The sequence below is a fragment of the Mesoplodon densirostris genome, chromosome 9 (genome assembly GCF_025265405.1).
Source record: "Mesoplodon densirostris isolate mMesDen1 chromosome 9, mMesDen1 primary haplotype, whole genome shotgun sequence".
Lineage (NCBI taxonomy): Eukaryota > Metazoa > Chordata > Mammalia > Artiodactyla > Ziphiidae > Mesoplodon > Mesoplodon densirostris.
The window spans coordinates 91138270-91159877 of record NC_082669.1 but is presented as its reverse complement, the minus strand read 5'-3'; the positions used below and the strand labels follow the sequence as shown (position 1 = coordinate 91159877).

Sequence of the window (21608 nt, the reverse complement as noted above, 5' to 3'; positions counted from 1 at the left end):
GCTCTGCCACTCACTACCACCTTAGACAAGTCCCACTTGACTCCTGTGCTTTAGTTTCACCATATAAAAGGGCTTAAAACAGGACATGGTATACAATAAGTGCTAGGTAAGTGTTACCTATTACTAGTAGTAGTACTATTCCACATAAAGACAGATAAAGCATAGAAATGTCAAAGTGAAAGTTACATGGGAGAAAAAATGCTTATAAATTGGGAGAAAAAAATTTATACATTGGGAGAAAAAATGCTTATAAATCACAAACTAGGAGTTTTGACCATACAAGGACCTGTATCAGAACATAGTTACTTTCTGAAGTACAGACCCTTTTGAGGATGTGTGAAAGCTACAGAACTCCTCCCTAGAAAAATGCATATACAAACAAAATTTTCCAAAATATTTCAACGTTCTTGGACTCAAATCACAAATAGGTTATTTCATGATGGTATAGCTATACCAAAGCTGAAACACTAGAGGGTGCCACAACCAAGGAAAAACGTAAAGAAAGCACAGGGAATTTCAAGCTGCTTAAAATTCTTCAACTGGAATAAACATCCTTCCACAGAAAATAGTTAGGTGAATCTACTTCACCAAATACTTCAAAATACATCAACTCTTCTATAGGCTCTAGATCAGCACTGTTCAATAGAAATTTCTGTGATGATGGAAATGTTCTAAATTTGCACTGTGCAAAATAGCAGCCACCAACCCATGTGGCTACTGACATGAAACGTGACAACTGCGACTAAGGAATTATTTTAAAATTTTACTTAGTTTTAAATAATTTTAATATAAATAGCCACATGTGGCTATGACTATCCCAATGAACAGTGCAGTTCTTCTACATTCTAGTTTTAAGTTTTGAAAGTACTTGCTTCTAATTGTTGTTAAAGAAATTTCTAATAGAGTAGGTTCATACAATATTTCAAGCAAATCCATCCCTTGGTGAAAATTCAACACTGCAAAGATAGAAAAAAAGACTGTCCGTGTCTCTCCCTCACCCTGCAGGTGTTCACAGTCAAAAGTAAAGCTTTCTTTTACTCATTATAGAAACCCTGCCTACCCAATTCCCTGACTGTATTTCTTAAAGACCCTGGGTTAAAAGAGCTTAAAAAAAAATAAGTACAAATTAATAAAGTTAACTTAGAAGGCTTTTGCCTTTAAAAAAGCCTTTTCCAGGACTTCACTGGCAGTCCACTGGTTAAGACTCTGCGCTTCCAATGCTGGGGGCGAGCGTTCAGTCCCTGGTCGGGGAACTAAGATCCCACATGCCATGCAGCATGGCCAATAAATTTTGAAAAATAAAATAAAAAAGGCTTTTCCTTAAAAAATAAAAAAATCATATTCTAGTGATAATATCACCAAGGGCTAAAGGAGCACTGGGAAGAGAGGACTATAAGGACATAGAGTAGGTACCATGAAAGGGAGGACAGAGTCTTTAGCCAGGAGTTCATCAGGTGCCACAATGAAAGGAGACTGCAGGCTGAGGCAACAGCTTGTGAAAGCACATGGCACAGCAAGAGGACATGAATGAACACCCAGACTCGGGAGGAGTCTGGGGACCAAAGGAACAGCTCTCAGCTGCCTTCACACCAGAATCTTTCTTTACACTGTAATTTAACCTGCTAAAAATAAAGTGATTCTAAGAACACTGATGCTGACCCACCTGCCAAAGAGGAAAGTCGTCTCCACATTACAGCTTACAACCCTGTGTCTGTCACAGTGCCCTGAGTGAGAAGGTACCTAATGAATGTTGATGACAATAATAAAAAAGATTAGAAAATGCATTCTCAAATATTCAGGTGCTTATTAACAGCTACAAATATAAACAAAAAGCAGGTGAGTTGCTGAAGCTATCCCTGGATCAGAAACATGGTAGATAGGAAGTTTAGTAATGCCTAGGCATTTGCAAATGGGTAAGAATACAGCTGGCTCTCTTTGCAGAAAAATCATTTCTCCACAGCTGCTTCCCAAATTACCAAAAAATCAAATAAGTAGCTGTCATGTGACAGCAGGATTAGAGGCTCCCTCAATTTCCATTAAGGAGAAATAACATAAATTGCCCCAAGACTCACCCCTCAATCTCACAAGCACAAAGGACACTTTTATTCAGATCCTGCTTACTGTGAAATATAGCATTGTTGCCTGGCTGCTTCTGTGGTGGGCCTCAATCCTGCTGGATTTGCCTTTACACAACCAACATTCAGTTAAAGCTGTTTCTTAGATTCTTCAATACATGATTTTTCTTTTGAGATAACTGAACTAGGACTTGTTTCTGGATAATATTATGAATGTTTAAGTGTCAATACTATGGATCTAGGAATCTCTGCAATTCAATCATTCTCTCATTCATTCCACAAATATTTACTGAATTCTTATCAGGTACTCCTAGATTATTTTAACATTAGTATTCCAAGAAAAACTATGACTGGCAATTCTAATTTTTTATCTTTAGTTTAAAAAATGTATTATCATAAAAGTGACACTTTTTTTTGGGTAAATGAGAAAATACAAGTCAGAAAAAAACAAAAAAGAAACAGAAATCACCACCACCTGAGATAGCTACATTACCAAATTAACAATTTGGTATACATGCTTCTAGCATTTTCCCCCTGAGTTTCTTAGATGCTTTTTTTTTTTAAACAACAGTGAGGCTGTTGTGTATATACTGTTGTAGAAATATTTTAAAATTTAATTTAGAACACAATTTTTCAAGTTATTAACATTTTACATCATTTTTTAATGTTTACAGAGCATTCCCTATAAAAATGTACAGTAGGTATTTTACTAATTCCCTAAAGTTAAATCATTTAGGTTGTTTCCAATACTTCACTATTATAAATACCACTGTGATGACAAGTTTGATATTCAATAAATATCTGTTGAATAAATGAGTAAATGAATGGTTTACTAAAAGTTAAGTCTTTAAGTACATACTCAATTATTTCCTTAGCTTTTAAGAGATATAAAACTTTCAGTAGGGTTTCCCTGGTGGCACAGTGGTTAAGAATCCGCCTGCCAATGCAGGGGACACGGGTTTGAGCCCTGGTGTGGGAAGATCCCACATGCCAAGGAGGCACTAAGCCCGTGCGCCACAACTACTGAGCCTGCGCTCTGGAGCCCGTGCGCCTAGAGCCCGTGCTCCACAACAAGAGAAGCCACCACAATGAGAAGCCCATGCACCACAACAAAGAGTAGCCCCCGCTCGTAACTAGAGAAAGCCCTGCGCAGCAACGAAGACCCAACGCAGCCAAAAATAAATTAATAAGTTAATAAAATAAATTTTAAAAAAAACTTTGAGTAATCATATAGTTATGATTCTGGACATGCTATTATAGCAGGCACAGAAAGGTAATGTGGTAAAAACAGTAATCTAAACATAAAGGTAAGCACATAATACTTGGGGGATGCAAGACAAAATAAAAATATTAACCTTAATGATGTAAAAGTAGAGTATGGCTCCCAGAAGCTGGAATATAGAAAGAGGGAGCACTTATAATGCCATTCTACAAAATGGCAAGTTGAGAAAGTTGAAAGTTGGTGGATCAAAAAATTAAAGTTTATCATTTAAAATTATAAAGATAATTATTAAAAAACTTTCAAAAAGAGTATAAATATCAAATAATGGGAGATGGAGAAAGGAGCGAGTAGAAAAAGTAACTTAAATTTTTATTTTTTGTATCAAAAAAGTCCACAGATACTGTGTAAAGTTGATCAATCAAGAAATAGACATTTACACATATTACTAAGCCTTATGGAAGTAATTCCAAGAGAAGCTAAAAACAGAAATAGTGAAATGGTTTTTAAAGGTTGTCTCTGGACCGTAGGGTTAGGGATGGAAAGAAAAGAGAAAAGGCAGGAGACATGTTTTTTTCATCATCAACTCTCCTCTGCTATTTAATTTGTTAGGAAGCACAAAGAATACCCTGATAAAATTGGCTGAAAAACCTGTAATTATTCACTTTGGATCCCCTAACTATATATATCTTCTTACCTTGATAACCAGTCAGACGCAGCTGCTCACAGAGTTTTCCTTTAACCAGAGGCAAACTTAAAATGCCTAAGACCTTGGAGACTATCTAGTCTGATTTTCTCATTTTACAGATTAATTTGAGACCCAGAAAGACTGAGTTACCCAAAGTCACCGCTAGTTGGCGGCAAAACCAAAACTCGAACCCACATTCCCAGCCTTCTAATCAAGTGCTCCAACAGCTCCATCAGAGACCCACCCTTTGTCCTAGAGCACAGTCTCTAGCCATTAATGGCTCGGGCACATTAACTTCTATCCCACACTATCATGTGTATATCTTCAACCCAAGGGTTTTACTGAGGGGCCAGTGAATTTCTATTATAAAATAACATGCATACTGAACTGCAGTGATTTTTCAAACTGCACCTTCAGTCACACATCCCAGTCCCTCTAACATGCCTTCCGTTCCCTTCACTCTTCAACCCTCACCATCACTGCCTTAGAGGATACAGCTGCTTTGAGGAATGGTTCCTACAGACTGAGAGGCCTGACAGCATGCTTCCCAGCCACAGGAATAAATACAACTCATGAAGTTGCCAAAAAACAATGTCTTCTGAAGCTACTGTCTTCTGTGAGCACCAGGGCAGTCAAATTATTTCATGTTTTTCTTCATCCATATTACATGGGTTTACTTAGCTAATTACCCACTCCCACTTCCAATAGATGGAAAGAGAACAAAACTTTTTTTTAAAAAAAAAAAGGAGGACAAGGGACTGACTTTTTTTAAAAAAATGGAGAACTGTGCTCACATTTTAATGTTTGTAATCATTATACCATTTTATAAAAATTATTTTAAATTGAATTTTAAATGGTATGAAAGTCTATTTATATAAATTATTATTTGTATAGATTATTATTTACGTAAATTTAGAAACAATAAAAAATAAGTATATGCAGAAGAGTCAAGATCTAAAAACCAACACCCCGGCTTCCCTGGTGGCGTATCGGTTGAGAAGCCGCCTGCTGATGCAGGGGACACGGGTTTGGGCCCTGGTCCGGGAAGATCCCACATGCCGTGGAGCAACTAAGCCCGTGCACCACAACTACTGAGCCTGTGCTCTAGAGCCTGAGAGCCACAACTACTGAAGCCCACGTGCCACAACTACTGAAGCCCAGGCGCCTAGAGCCTGTGCTCCGCAACAAGAGAAGCCACTGCAATGAGAAGCCCACTCACCACAACAAAGAGTAGCTCCTGCTCACCACAACTAGAGAAAGCCCATGCGCAGCAACAAAGACCCAACGCAGCCAAAAATAAATAAATAAATTTGTTTTTAAAATAAATAAATAAAAACCAAAACCCCAGTATTGACTGTTTTTCCCATAAATTGTGCACAATTTATGGACAGCGTATGTCTCACTAATTTAAAATAAGTAACACTGAATGTTTAAAAGCATGCTTTCACACACATGGAGCTGTGCATAATGGGATCAGCGGGGCAACAGCAATACAGATTAATATTGAAAAGCAGGCTGAGCAGTGAGCCTAACACTCATCACTTCCTGGTTTACTTCCTGCATTTTACTTCTGATCCACTGTGAAACTGAGGGCTAAGGGACACATACATACAGTTTGATGGTGGCAACATTAATTGAGGCTTTAAAAAAAGTCAAACAATGTATACGAAAGCACCTTGTAATTGGAACATGCTAAAGAAACATAAGACATTATTTTACTGTATTTTATTGTGGAGCAAGAAAGTGACGCAGAAGAGGAAATGATTGCTACATCTATCCAGCATTTGAGTACCAGGATCTTAAGGGTTGGACCATAAGCAGCTCCAGGTCTAGTCAGAGAAAAACCATATAAACCAAAGCAGCCCTTCATACCTGTTTTGTCTGGTCTGTAGTGTTTTTTGTTTGGTTTTGCAATGTGAATGAAATGCCAACATTTTAAAATAGGGAAATAAGAGTAAAAGTTCCAGACTTCTGACTTCTGTTGAAAAATCAGGAAGATCTGGGGCCACCAGTAAGCAGTACTGTGTTAAAAGCTTGGGCTGGAGAATCAGTTCTGCCATTTGCTAGTATGGTGATACTCAACCTCTCTATGTGCCTCAGTCACCCTATTTATAAACTGGTGATAATGTATTAATACCTTCCTCAAACTGTTAGTGTGAGGATTAAATGAAACGAAGTAATTAAGTAAAGGACTCAGCAGAGTGCCCCGCCACCCCCAATAAATGCTAATTGTTATTATCATTTCAGACTGGCAACAACTGACTGGCTAGAGGGAGAAGAACATGCTCTTATCAACACGATAATAGCAACAAAGACTCTACAATGCAATGTATAAATGCTAAGGAAGAAAATTGTAGGGAGAATGGGCTCAAAGGAGAGGGATGATAATCCAATCAATCAACAAATATTTAAGAAGGCATACAGATGGCTAAAAAGCACAGGAAAAGATGCTCAATATCACTAACTGTTAGAGAAGTGCAAATCAAAGCTACAGTAAGGTATCACCTTACACCAATCATAATGGCCATAAAAAAAAATCTACAAACGATAAATGCTGGAGAGGGTGTGGAGAAAAGGAAACCCTCCTACAGTGGTTGGTGGGAATGTAAATTGGAGAACAGTATGGAGGTTCCTTAAAAAACTAAAAATAGAGCTACCATATAATCCAGCAATCCCACTCCTGGGCATATATCAGGAGGAAACCATAATTCAAAAAGATACATGCACCCCGATGTTCACTGCAGCACTATTTACAATACACATGGAAGCAACCTAAATGTTCATCAACAGAGGAATGGATAAAGAAGATGTGGTACACATATACAATGGAATATTAGCCATAAAAAAAGAACAAAATAATGCCATTTGCAGCAACATGGATGGATCTAGAGATTGTCATACTGAGTGAAGTAAGTCAGACAAAGACAAATATCATATGATATTGCTTATATGTGGAATCTAAAAAAAGGGTACAAATGAACTTACCTACAAAACAGAAATAGAGTTACAGATGTAGAAAACAAACTTATAGTTACCAGGGGGTAAGGGCGGGGGAGGGATAAATTGGGAGATTGGGATCGACATATACACAATACTGTATATAAAATAGATAACTAATAAGGACCTACTGTATAGCACAGGGAACTCTACTCAATACTCTGTAATGGCCTATATGGGAAAAGAATCTAAAAAAAGTGGATACATGTATATGTATAACTGCTTCACTTTGCTGGACACCTAAAACTAACACAACATTGCAAATCAACTATATTCCCCCCCAAAATTTCTTTTTTAATTACTGAGGACCAGGTTCTAGACAAGAGACACAGTGGTAAGCAAGAAGGCAGAGTCCCACCTCAAAGAACTTACATTCTGGAGGAGGGAGCCATGACAATAAAGACATAAAGGAATAAACAAGAATTTCTGGAATTGACGTGCTATGCAGAGGATAAAATAAGGCAATATGATAAGAAAACGCCTGGGGAGAGGGGTGGTCTCTGATGAGGCACATCTGATTTGCGACCTGAATGGGTGAGAAGAAGGCAGTCACAGGAAGAGCCTGGTAAAAAGGGAAACGGTGGAGGGAGACAAGATTGGAAAAAATCACGTAAGGCCTTTGTAGGCCTTGGAAAGGAGTTTGGATTTTATTCTGATCAGGAAAGATTTTACGGGAGCAGCTATTTGAGAGGTGCCGCTGGGAGCTGGGAAGGAGGGTGGGGTGGAAGTATTCGGAGCAGAGGAAACAGTGTGGCATATGGAACATGACCAAACATGGAGTACACCAGAGGTTCAGCTAGGGGGAAACCAGATGGTGGGGGCCTATGTGCTGTGCAAAGTAATCTGTACTTCATCTTATAGCTCAGTGGTACTTAATATTATGAAGATCCGTTTATAACAACGGAAGGAAGAAACGAACAAAGGGAAGGCAGGGAGGGAGGGAGGGAAGGAGAGAAGGCGGGAAGGGAGGGAGGGAGGGAGGGGAACCTCTACTACATGATAATTGTATTTATTCAGAAAACCAGATAATGAAAAGAGTACACTATAAATTAATTTATTTGAAAACTCAAATGTAAGCAATACTTTTGAGAGACAGTGTTATCTACTCAGTCTACAAATAACCACAGGTCACAAAAGCCCACTGCTATAACTCCTGGCCACCCTTAGGGTTCTAGGTTATAGGATGAAGCATTGCTAAAGGTGATAAGGAGCAAACACTCCTCCCAGCTGTGTGAAGCATCGCCTGGGAAGGACTGAGGCTAGACTGACTAGTTACCCAAACCAGTCAGGTAACTAATTCAGTGGTCCATGAGGGAGCACTAATGGGGGCCTGAACTAAGACAGTGGGGATGGAGAGCACGTGTGAAATACTTAGGGGGTGAAAATGGAAAGGATTTAGTGAACAACTGGATGTGAACAGTGAAGGAAAGGTAAGTCCAGGATGATGCCAATGTTCTGGCCTGGGTTAAAGAGTGGCTCATTAAACAAGACAAGGAATAGTAAAAGAGCAGATTTGCAGAGGACGACAATGCGTAACAATATTTACATGAACTGTCCAATGAGATACCCAGATCTGGAGCTGTGATGCAGGAGCCTGTGATCCAGGTGTAAGTTTGGGACTCATCAACAAGGAGATGGTAATGAAAGCACAGAGCATGAATAAAATTGACCAGGAATAATATGTAAAATGGGATGATAAAAGAAGCAAGGAAACTTAGGGATATTCAAAGAAGCATATAGAGGAAGGAAAAAAACAACAACATGTGAACACAAATGAGAAGGTGAAAGGAAAAATGAGAATCAGGAGATAGTAAGTGTCATGGTAGGCAAATGAAAAGACAAGTCAACAATATCAAATCCGGTGGAAGAAGAATTGAAATAATGACTTGCCAAGAAATTCAATTCATTCATTCATTCAATACATACATAAAAATCACCTACTGTGTGTCAAGAATTGATGTAGACACAGGAGACAGCAATGAATAAAAAAAAAGTCCTCCCCTTCTTGGATTTTACATCCTACCAGAGGGAGATAAACTAATCAAATATATACATAATATTTTAAGGAGAGGAGAGGTGTGAACAAGAGAGGGTGCTGGCCAAGAAATGCCTTTCTGACAAGATCTCTCAGTTCACATCTGTAGGAAGTGAGGGAGACAGTATGAAATACTTGGGGGGAAGAGTATCCAAGGCAGCAAGAACAGCAAATGCAAAGATGCTGAGACAGGAACATGCTCGGTGTGATCAAGGAACAGCAAAATGGCCCATGTGCCTGAAGCACCCTAAGCTAGGGGAGAAGAAGCAGATGAAGTCAGACAGTTTAGCCAGGATCAGGCCTGTGGGACCTTGAGGGCTACTTAAGACCTTTGGATTTTACTCTGAATGAGATGGGAAACCTTTGGAAGGTTTTGAGCAGGGGTTAAGATGTAAACTGATTTTCTTATTTACATTTTTAAAGGGTCACCTGGGCTGCTATATGAGAGTAGACTGAAGGGAGGAAAGGGTGGGAACAGGAAGACCAATTATAAGGCTACTTTAAGACGAACATGGCTTCGGGACTTCCCTGGTGGCGCAGTGGTTAAGAATCCACCTGCCAATGCAGGGGACATGGGTTCGATCCCTGGTCCGGGAAGATCCCACATGCCACGGAGCAACTAAGCCCATGAGCCACAACTACTAAAGCCCGCACTCCTAGAGCCTGTGCTCCACAACAAGAGAAGCCATCACAATGAGAAGCCCGTGCACCGCAACGAAGAGCAGCCCCCGCTCGCTGCAACTAGAGAAAGCCCATGTGCAGCAACGAAGACCCAACGCAGCCAAAAGTAAATAAATAAATTAATTAAAAAAAAAAAAAAGAAGAACATGGCTTGCTTGGACCAGGGTAGCAGCATCAGAGGTGATAAGAAATAGTTAGATTCTGCATGTTTTAAGGGTACAGCTGCCAGGATTTCCTGACAATTGGGATGCATGGTAGAGTGAAAGAGAGAAGTCTAAAAATGACTCCAAGGTTTTTGGTTTGAGCAAGTGGAAGAACTTAATAGGCATTTACTGGGATGGGAATGAATGTCAGAGGAACAATTGAGATACCTATTTATATATATATATATATATATATCTCCACGTGGAAATGTGAGTAGGATATTGTGAATTGGAGGCTTAAGTTCGTTATTTTTAAAACTGCTTTTAGATGCTTTTAAATGCTTTTTAACATTTATTTTTGCTCCTTTTTGGAAGAATATAATTAAGGATTGCACTTATATTCTTAGAAATATTGAGGTAAACATTTATCATTTAGGTTCATTCATTTCTGGACAAATCAGCTATAAAAGTGCCACTATTACCCTTTCTAAGGTAACAATATAACACTAGGTCACAATTATCCATCATATCTCAGATTTCTGTCAAACATTTTTCTTTATGGATGTCAAAACAGTCTATGAAAACAAGATAACTAAGTTAAAGTAACTACGTTGGAGAGATTCAAGGATGTGCTCTATTAATTACTATATGAATACTCTTTCTTTCTTCTTTTTTTCCTTTTCTTTCTTTCCCTGATAGCTGTAGTGCAAGCAGAAAGAGGCCAGAACTTGGAGTGGGAAATGCGTGGTTTTGATTTCTAGTTGCATAATCTTGGAAAATCATAAAATCTCTATGAGCTTCTGATTGATCATCTGCAAAACTAACAAGGATGATGCCTGCCTCATGGGTTAGTAATAGTAATAATAGGTAACACTTACTGAGCCTTTACTATGTGCTAGGTGCTTTTCAAAGTACCTTTACGTATGTAATCACATTACAATGTATAATGTAATCCTCACAACTCTAAGAGGTATTATTACATCTTCACTGTCATGATGGAGTGAGGCACAATGAGGTTAAGTAATTGCTCTAAAGCAAACAGGAAATGAGTGACAGAAACAAAATTTAAGTCTTGTCAGTGTGCATAATAGTGATTTACAGTTTATAAAACATGTTCATATTTTGTTTTTAAAGGTAGGTACAGCACAGTGTTAGAATGATCAATGTGAAATTGCTTTTTGTAGGTCCAAAACAGTCAAATATCAGCAATTTCACATGGTTCAACCAAAACTATTATGCTATAGCCACTTAAAAAAATGAAACATGAAAATGTTTTTTAACTGTAAAACACTGTGGAAGGTATCATTTTTAAGCAACAATAAATAGAACCACACTGAGAATCAACACAATTGTGAAAATGAAAGTAGTATGAAAGGGAACAGACAGTAAATACAGGAATCTGTTCAAATTACACACCACTCAATGACCAATAGTCAATCTGAAGTCCATTATATATCCAGCCCAGGTTTCCATTTGCAGCCTTGGTATTTCTGAGGATTAATCTTCTGAAAGATATGGAGACAATCTCAAGCAGACATCACTTTCCCCATGGCACTCATTACCCCCTGATGTAATATTTATTTACGTTTTTAGACAGTAAGTAAGCTCATGGGGGCAAAGATTTTTCTGTTTTATTCAATGCTTTATCCCACCACCTAGAACTGTTTAAGGCTCACAATAATCACTCAAATTTGTTTATTGAATGAGTGAGAAATTAGAACTTCCTAAGCTGGACAACAACATATGAAATACATTTTAAGACAAAGAGTACTCAGAGATTTTGTAATGTGAACAATAACAATAAATAAACCTTTCTAAATAGCATAATAATGGTCCCTACCATAAACACTTCAGAAAGTGTCAGACATCTAAATTTGAATAGTACCTATTCAAAAATTAAAATCCCGGGGCTTCCCTGATGGCGCAGTGGTTGAGAGTCCACCTGCCGATGCAAAGAACACGGGTTCATGCCCCGGTCCGGGAAGATCCCACATGCCGTGGAGCGGCTGGGCCCGTCAGTCATGGCCGCTGAGCCTGCACATCTGGAGCCTGTGCTCCGCAACGGGAGAGGCCACAACAGTGAGAGGCCCACGTACCGCTAAAAAAAAAAAAAAAAAAAAATTAAAATCCCCATATTTACTTTGTGAGTAAATTAAAACAAAGTATATCTTGAATTACTTCCAAAATTAAAATTAGAATAGCAAAAAATCAAAGTTTCAGGCATAGTAGTAAGAAGGAAAAATTATCTTAGAATCCTGACAAGGAAAGGAAGTTAGAGAAAAGTAAAAAGCACATGTGTTTCAAGAATAAAATTTACAAAGTGGTTGAATATAAAATTAAAATTCCTTAAAACTGGGAATAACATTTCCATTTTTGAATTTGTTTAACCTGTACAAGAGTTCCCTAAACTTAAAAGGGGGAGGAAGAAATGCTATCCTAAGTTTCTAATGAAACATAAGCTGCTTAAATAACATTTACACTGTATTTCCTGTTCAAAAAAAAAAAATCACGAAAATTTTTCTTTGACTACAGAAATGTTGCATCCATTTAGAATAAGTTATTTGAAAAATTACAGAGCGCTACACAAAGAAAAAATAATAATCATCCTGTAAGAATAAAAAACATTTTTCTCACTACCAATTTCTCAACGTGATTGTTGATAAAATTCTAAAAATCAGAAGGGGAAAAGGGACCATCAAATGTAATTTACCACAAATATTTATCAGCAGCCGCTTAGTCCTGACCACAATAGACATCCTGCAGCTAGCTGGCTGTCAAACCACCAAAAGCTGCCTGTCATCCACCTTCCTGGCACTTAGAACTAAGCTCACTTGGGTCAAAACAAGTCAACTGCCTTTCTCATCAGTAGTAATATACTGGGATAAAAGTATAATTCTGTCTGCCAAGATTCTGTTCTTAAGAATAGTCTTGTAACTATTAAAAGGGGACATTTAATTAGAGCTATTGAAAAGGGTTATCTGCATCTGTAGCTTGACTGGGATAATACTTCTGAGGTCTTGATGTGTAATCAAACCAGAGGAAAGAGAAGCAACTGGAAAAATCAACAAATATCATAACCCCCAAAAAGAGTGAATAAAGAGTAAACTATTGAAAAAAATGCATATGCCAGTAGTAATATGTAAATAAAAGTAGGTTCATACTTTAGAATAGATTCCATGTGTTGTGCAACAAGGAACATTCACACTGACTTAGTATAGTTACAAATCATTAGAGAAATATTACATAAGTATTAAGGGATGAAGTAGACTGATGTGTACTGACACAGAAAATGTCCACAATATACAGCTGTAAACTGGGAAAACAAACAACAAAACAAAACACCCCAGGTTATAAAATCTGCTAGAATAAGTGTGGTCTCATTAAAACAAACAAACAAACAAATAAATAAATTACAGATATGGCTATGGAAAAACAAAAGAATCTAGAAAGGTATACTGAAACTGTTAAGAATGCTTTTCTTCTGTGCATAATGGAATTATGAAGACTTCTTGTTTTACAGATTTTTTTTCTCCCTTTAAAACAATAAGCATGTAGTTACTTTTATAATGAGGGGACTGGAGGGGTGGTTAATCCCAGATCTGGGAAAGAAAAGACAAATAGCATGATAAACCCCTCTACCCTTTCACTGAATGAAAAATCTGAGGGCGACCTCTAAGCTCATGGAATCAGAGAGACCATGAAGACCATCAAAGCTGCCCACTGTCTTCTGGGTACTCTTTCTTTAAAAAGAATCCTATGTAGAACCTCAAAATATAAGATACAAGTGGAACACTTCTTATCGAAGGAGCTGGGGAATGCTGATAGCTATAGGCGTTCATCCCCCTCACCTCCTGCAATACCCTCTGAGACTCAGGACTCCACAGAGCACAAGTGGAAACTCCCTGATTAATGCAAGTCTTCCATCGTGCAGCTGGGAAACTGAGACCCAAGAATTAGCCTCCTATTAAGATCTCTGCCTTGCAGGCAGGCTCCAGGGTTATTTTATATACTAGGCATTATAGACACAGTCCTTGGGGCCTGCAAACTTTTCAAATACATACAGAAAAGTTTAGAGAAAGCTGAAAACACAAAAGAACTGGCTCCAAAATACCAAAAGAATGAATAATCAAAATTAATAAATGTCCAAAAAAAAAAAGAAGAAAAATAGATATAAAGCTTCTTGCTGTTCAACATGATTCAAGCACACTACAGCTCCCTAGTGGCTCTGTAACTGTACATATTTTTCTATTATCTGAGGTTCCTGTTTAGCTATACATATCCATCAAAGTAACACAAGCTGGCATCTGCCACTGAGAAAAACAAGTGGAAAAAAAGGCAACAATGGAGGGACATTGCTTTGGAAACTGAAAAGAGACAGAAAAGATATGTTAATCAAACAGGTGGATAACTAGAGAGGCAGGGATAATGAAGTCTGCCCTTGGAGGGTAAAATCAAATTCCAAAAAACTCAAGCAGCCTAAAATAATGAGCAAAATATCATAGGATAAATTTTAATAAACATAATATTCTGAACTCTGGCTTAAAAAAACCCATTGCAGAAGAACATAGGATGGTGAAGACTGTGTCATCACAAGAAAAAACAAAACAAAACAAACAAAAACTCAAGGGGTGCTGGTTCACACTAAATTTAGTATGGAAATAAGCACCATGACAAGCATCATATGTAAAATATGGATAATGAAAGCATCAACCTGATCACACTTGTATTTAGTGCTTGGCACTACACATTTTTTTTTTTTGAGTAAAATGTTTTATTTTTTATTCTTACCTGTTGATTAGAAGAAAATGAACAGTAATTTTAATATGGGTGTGAAAGGATACTCTACCTGCACTTTACCCTCCCTTCCGTTACTACTCAATATTCACCATTGTCTCTAAGTCAGGAATTATATATATATATTTTTGGTGGTACGCGGGCCTCTCACTGTTGTGGCCTCTCCCGTTGCGGAGCACAGGCTCCGGACACGCAGGGTCAGCAGCCATGGCTCCCGGACCCAGCCGCTCTGCGGCATACAGGAACTTCCCGGACCGGGGCACGAACCCGTGTCCCCTGCATCGGCAGGCGGACTCTCAACCACTGTGCCACCAGGGAAGCCCAGGAATTATATTCTTTTTGGGATTATGTTTTTAAATTGTCATTTTGGGAGCATTTATATTACCTCAAGACCAAACTTCAGAACTAGACATTTCCTGTTGTCATTGTACTTTTTAAAGACATAGATTATATTTCACTGGGACTGTGAAAAAGCCAATATTATAAGGAATAGTTGGGAAAAAATATATATGTCTAAACCTAGAGAAGAAAGGGCTTTAGGAAAATGACCTCTTATTAAATATTAAAGAATTGTTATGAGGAATTATAAATATCATGTGGCCCCAATAAGAACAAACAGCCAAGAAGTTAGGGTAGACAGGGCAGAATTGTGGCCAATATAGATCATTCTTCTAACAGGGGTGTGAAAACAGAGCAGGTTGCCAGGAAGCAGTGAGCTCTCCCATCAATAGGTATCTTCATGCGAAGCAAAGACAACCACTTGGGAGCATGGGAGAGGTGGGCTTTACACATATACTAACAAGCCAGCATGCAGAAAGTAAGGGAGCAAAAAACAAAACAACTCTAAGATTCTGCACCAGGAGATTTTGAACCACAGGATCCACAAATGTGTATCAGGAAGACTGTCAGGTGAACTGGATACATACCCCAAAGAAGATTTGATACAGTTCTTGACCTTCATCTACTGAGAGAATATAATCTATTGACACATAATTCTGCTGCAGTTTGGGGTATGTACAAATGTACACACAAAAAGAATTACATAGATAATTATAAAACAAGCTTTAACTAAAGGTTTTGTCCTCTTTGAGAACTGTAACAGCAGAAACTGAAAGGTCTTCCTAGAGAAATGTAGGGAAAAAAACAAAACTCTTCTGCTCACATAGACTTAAACCATTTTAAATCAGTTTCCTTATTTTTAAATTATAAAGCAAAGAAGGTTTTATTAATGTACTGCTCCTCTAATCCCATCTTGGAAGATCTGTACAGTGAAGCTAATCATGCAACAACTTTACTAAATGCTGCAATCATAACCATCCATAACATAGCCAAGAGACCCTGGGAAAGGGTTTTAGTTTTGTCTTATTTGCCTTTTAAATCAGTACACTAACTACCAAATGTAAAATAGATAGCTAGTGGGAAGCAGCCACATAGCACAGGGAGATCAGCTCTGTGCTTTGTGACCACCTAGAGGGGTGGGATAGGGAGGGAGGGAGGCGCAAGAGGGAGGGGATATGGGCATATATCTATACGTATAGCAGATTCACTTTGTTATATAGCAGCAACTAACACAACAATGTAAAGCAATTATACTCCAATAAAGATGCTAAAATAAATAAATAAATAAAAATAAATCAGTACTCTATTCTAACAAGCATAGCTCTCTCATTCCCCAGGCCAAAGCAAGGAGAAGCAGTAAGGAAGAATAAAGAGAGTAAGAACAATAAGGGAGAACAAATAAAACAAATAAATAAAAGAAAAAGCAGGCAAGAACAAACAAAGTACAAACAGCTGGTATTATTTATGAAGGGACAACCAGTCCTAAGACCTCAATTGCTTGTAAGGGCATCATCCTATCATAGGACAGGCATTCATTCCTTTACATACCTGACAAATGTGCTTTTGAAAAAGCGTAAGCAATGTAAAAATACATATGTCAGTCACTTTGGAAGCCAGTTTGGCAGTTTCTTACAAAACTAAACATACTCTTACTATATGATCCGACACACTCCTTGGTATTTAGCCAAATGAGCTGAAAACTTAGGTACATGCAAAAACCTGCACACAAATGTTTATACCAGCTTTATTCATAACAGCCCAAACTTGGAAGCAATCAAGATGTCCTTCAATAGATGAATGGATAAACAAAATGTGGTACATCCATACAATGGAATATTATTCAGCACTAAAAGGAAATGAGCTATCAAGCCACAAAAAGACAGGGAGGAACCTTAAATGCATATTACTAAGTGAAAGAAGCCAATATGAAAATGAAAAGGCTAATACTCTGATTCCAACTATATGACATTCTGGAAAGGGCAAAACTATGGAGACAAGAAAAAGCAGTGATTGCCAGGATTGGGGGTGGAGATGGGGGAAATGCATAGGCAGAGCACAGAGGACTTTTAGGGCAGTGCCAATACTCTTCATGATATAATGGTGGATATGTCATTGTATTAATACATTTGTCCAAATCCACAGAAATATACAACACCAAGAGTCAACCCTAAAGTAAACTACAGGCTTTGGGTGATTATGATGCGTTAATGTAGGTTTATCCTTTGTAAAAAATGCACCATTCTGGTCAGTGATGTTGATAATGGGTGAGACTATGATGTGTGAGGGGAAAGGGGTATATAGGAAATCTCTGTACCTCCCTCTCAATTTGTTGTAAATCTAAAACTGCTCTTGAAAAATGAAGTCTTAAAAAAATGAAAAAGAAGCCTACAATGACTATTTGTATGTCGTTTACACCAAAATACTTGGTATTGATTATATTTTATCTTTTCTTGGCAAATAAATGTCATGATGGAAAGCACTGATTACTGAACAGTACTGGAATTTCTTTTGACCTAAGTGCCTCTGGACTCCTGTGCACTTTTAGTTAGACCTTTATTAGCATACCATTCCACTGGGAGGAAGGGAACAGGAACAGCATGACACAAAATTTGAGACAAGTGCCATCATAGGCTACTGCTGGCAAACATTAGCTCCATCAAATTATTATTTAAAGTGAAGAAGGAAAATTCATAGGCATTTCTCTCACCAGGGACAGTGTTAGGAAAGCTCCACCAGCAACACTGTCTCTTCATTAGATGAAGTTGACCCACCCCCGATTTCTTCAGTCTTTCCCCACCACCATGCATCCTACACATTCAAATGTATTCAACAGTATGTAACTATTAACTATACATTATGTATATTATATATAAATCAATTTTTACATTTATATGTAAATTATAAAATATATATACCATAACATTATATAACTATAAAGCTATTCAGCATTATCTAACTACAGGCTATGATGATTTAGTTTGCAGGAGTTCCTGACTACACCTGAAAATCCCTGTACCCCACCTCTACCATGGAACATTGGTGTTTGACATATGTATTTTTCCCATTAATATATTTTATTTTTAGAGCAGTTTTAGGTTTATAGAAAGCTGAAGCAGAAAGTACAGTGAGTTCCCATATAACCCCTTCACCAATTCTCCCTCTCCTATTAACATCCTGCTTTAGAGTGGTAAACTTGTTACAGTTGATGAACCAATATTAACTAAAGGCCATAGTTTACATTAGAGTCCACTCTTTATGTTATACAGTCTATGGGTTTTGACAGGTGTATTATGACGTACCCTCCATTTGAGTATCATACAGAATGGTTTTACGGCCCCCCAAACCCCATGCTCCCTCTCTCCCTTCTCCCAAACCCTGGCAACCACTGATCCTTTCACTATCTCCACAGTTTTGCCTTTCCCAGAACTTCATAAAGCTGGAATGATACACTATGTAGCCTTTTCTGGTTGGCTTCTTTCATTTAGTAATATGCATTTAAGATTCCTCCATGTCTTTTCATGGCTTGATAGCTCACTTCCTTTTAGTGCTAAATAATACCCCATTGTATGGAGGTACCAGTTATGAATTCTTTCTTTCATGGATCATGCCTTTGGTATTGTATCTAAAAAGTCATCACCATACTCACGGTCATCTAAGTTTTCTCCTATGTTATCTTCTAGGAGTTTTATAGTTTTACGCCTTACACTTAGGTCTGTGATCCATTTTGAGTTAATTTTTATAAAGGGTATGAAGCCTGTGTCTACATTCATTTTTTGGCCGGTAGATATCCAGGTGTTCCAGCACCATTTGTTGAAGAGACTATCTTTTTCTTTTTTCTTTTCTTTTCTTTTGCGATACGCGGGCCTCTCGCTGTCGTGGCCTCTCCCGTTGCAGAGCACAGCCTCCGGACGCGCAGGCACAGCGGCCATGGCTCACGGGCCCAGCCGCTCCGCGGCATGTGGGACCTTCCCGGACCGGGGCACGAACCCGCATCCCCTGCATCGGCAGGCGGACTCTCAACCACTGCGCCACCAGGGAAGCCCGAAGAGACTATATTTGCTCCATTGTATTGTCTTTGCTCCTTTGTCAAAGATATTTATGGGGATCTATTTCTGGGCTCTCTATTCTGTTTCATTGATCTGTTTGTCTATTCTTTTACCAATACCACACTGCCTTGATTACTGTAGCTTTATAGTGAGTCTTGAAGTCAAGTAGTGTCAGTCCTCCAACTTTGTTTTTCTTTAATACTGTATTAGCTATTCTGGGTCTTTTGCCTCTCCATATAAACTTTAGAATCAGTTTGTTGATAACCATAAGATAACTTGCTGGGATCTTAATTGGGACTGCACTGAATCTGCAGATTAAGTTGGGAAGAACTGATATCTTAACACAATTGAGTCTTCCTATCCATGAATATGGAATATCTATTTTAGTTCTTCTTTGATTTCTTTCATCTGAGCTTTGTAGTTTTCCTCATATAGATCTTGTACATATATTAGATGCATACCTAAATATTTCATCTTTTTCATTTTTAATCAAAAAGGTAAAACCAAAAAAGTACTTAATGCTTAAATAGATAAGCATCACTCATCTGATAATTCTGTTTACTAGAAAAATCTCTCAGATAAGTTTAAAAACATGTTAAACAATACTACCTAACTCTTCCCAGATGTCATTTACACAGTGTTTCCATACTAAGAAATATGCCATCAATATTTGATATAGATAGTAAATTTACTAGGTATATGTAGAATACCTGGTATATGTGGAATACCTAATATGGAAAGCTCATTTTCTTTTCTTTTTCAACTAAAATACAATTACAGCCCTTATGTGGCTATTTTGCAATTTTATGTAATCCATAAAACTGTGTCCCATTCATATTAAAAGGTACCCAGAAAATACATAAACTTAAGTGGGAGGGGGGGAATCTAAGGAAAAAAATTAACTGTGGTATCTCTGGATGGTAGAGCTACAAATTTTTTCATCTTCATACTTTCTTTTATTTTCAAACTTCTCTACAAAGATCATATATTACTTTCATACTCCATTAAATCAAACATTATATAGCATGTAAAATGAGTAAACTGTAACTACATGCATCAGTAAAGATTAATCTCATATAAGTTTAAAAACATACAAAACAATATGATATATTTCCTATGGATACAACACATAAAGGTATAGTTTTTCTGTTTTTGTTTTTGTTTTTTGATGCAGGGGAAAGGTAAACATCAAATTCAGAACAACGGTCACAGCTGGGAAGGGAAAGGATGAGGAAGGAATGCCCAGGAGGCATTATTATCTGTGATTTTTTTTTAGGTTGGGTAGAAGATACACAGTGTTCATTATATTGTTCTATATCCTTATTTATGCCTGAAGTATTTAACAAATTTTTAAAGGTGGCAGCTACAGAAGTCATACCAAAGTAGTAGTACTTAACCCTAATCTCCTCAAACTACTTAACCAGGATATGATACTAGAGGAACAATAGATACAAATGTATCTTCCACAAAGGATAAAATGCTTTGAAAAATTTAAAGTAGGAGTCCTGAAAGTGGGTTTTCATGTGTATATTTACAAGCAAATAACAATCTGAAACCTATATTCCATAAAATATCTGCAGCAACCATTCCAATCTGTGCCTTGCACACAGAGCTCAAAATTAAATCTGTTCAGGAAACGTAATAGATAAATTATTTTTAATTTGACCTTATTTTACACTTCCACTTACAACTCTGTTTGAAAGCAGACTTTTTACTTTGGTCAGTTTTAAAACAGTATTTAGTCTTTTAAGGATGTCATAACCTTATTTTTATGACATCCTTAAAAGGTGACTGGTATTTTCCAGTTTGATTTTAAATGGTTTCTTACCAGGACATGGTACCTATGACAAGAAGCAAAAGTAAGTGGCTCTCACATAGTAACACACCCTTGTACTAGCTGAATCCTCTCACGCTGTTACATAGGTATGATGATGACCAAAGTTTAGGTAATGCCTACCCTACCCAACTTTTTGGGAGTATCCATTGTAAATTGAAGCAATGACCTTCAAGGACAAAAGGTAAATTGACAAGATGTTTGAAGGAACTTCTTAAAGTAGACTCAGTAACTTTTAACATGAAACAAAAAAAGTGTGTGGTTTTGATTGTTAGAAATGCCTTAACTTATCTCTTACAATCTTTACTTGAAATAGGAGTAAAAAGTTTTTTAAAAGTTGGGATTGGGGGTGGGGGTAGAGGAAGGCGTGGGATGGTTTAGAACTAATACTGTTCCTTTCCATTTCCACCCCCAATTTACTGCCCATTCCTACATCCTAGCCCTAAACTAGAAATAGACTGTAACAAACAAATCACTTGAAAACAAGAGGAGTACTATTTAACAAAATTTGAGATTAACAAAATGTAGCTAGATGAACTGAGGCTTACACACTAAAAGAGGGTAGGTATATCACACCATCTTATCACCCAATTTCTTGCCCCCAAAATACATAGTAGGGTATTAATAGGACAGGTTTCCTTAAAGAGGAAAATGACTACCTGGGTCTGCAGTTTATATAGACCCAGGACTTTTAGTCACTATTCTTCAAAAAAAGTGATTTGTTTTTAACATTCACTGTCAGTAACTCTTTTTGAAA

The 21608-nt window shown here is 37.6% G+C and overlaps 1 protein-coding gene across 11 annotated transcripts in view; it reads right to left on the bottom strand.

Annotated features, from left to right (window-relative positions):
- NRF1 (nuclear respiratory factor 1) overlaps window positions 1-21608 on the bottom strand; it is a 127234-nt gene that overhangs the window by 89263 nt on the left and 16363 nt on the right. For 5 of the 11 annotated variants that reach the window (XM_060108493.1, XM_060108499.1, XM_060108495.1 and 2 more), the window contains exon 2: window positions 1664-1740. The exons of 3 other annotated variants lie outside the window; for them this stretch is intronic. The gene's annotated coding sequence lies outside the window, so the exon portion shown is untranslated. Of the gene's footprint in view, window positions 1-1663; window positions 1741-11254; window positions 11272-11723; window positions 11937-21608 lie in introns of those variants that run through there. 3 more of the 11 variants (XM_060108494.1, XM_060108498.1, XM_060108500.1) reach the window with 3 other exon arrangements.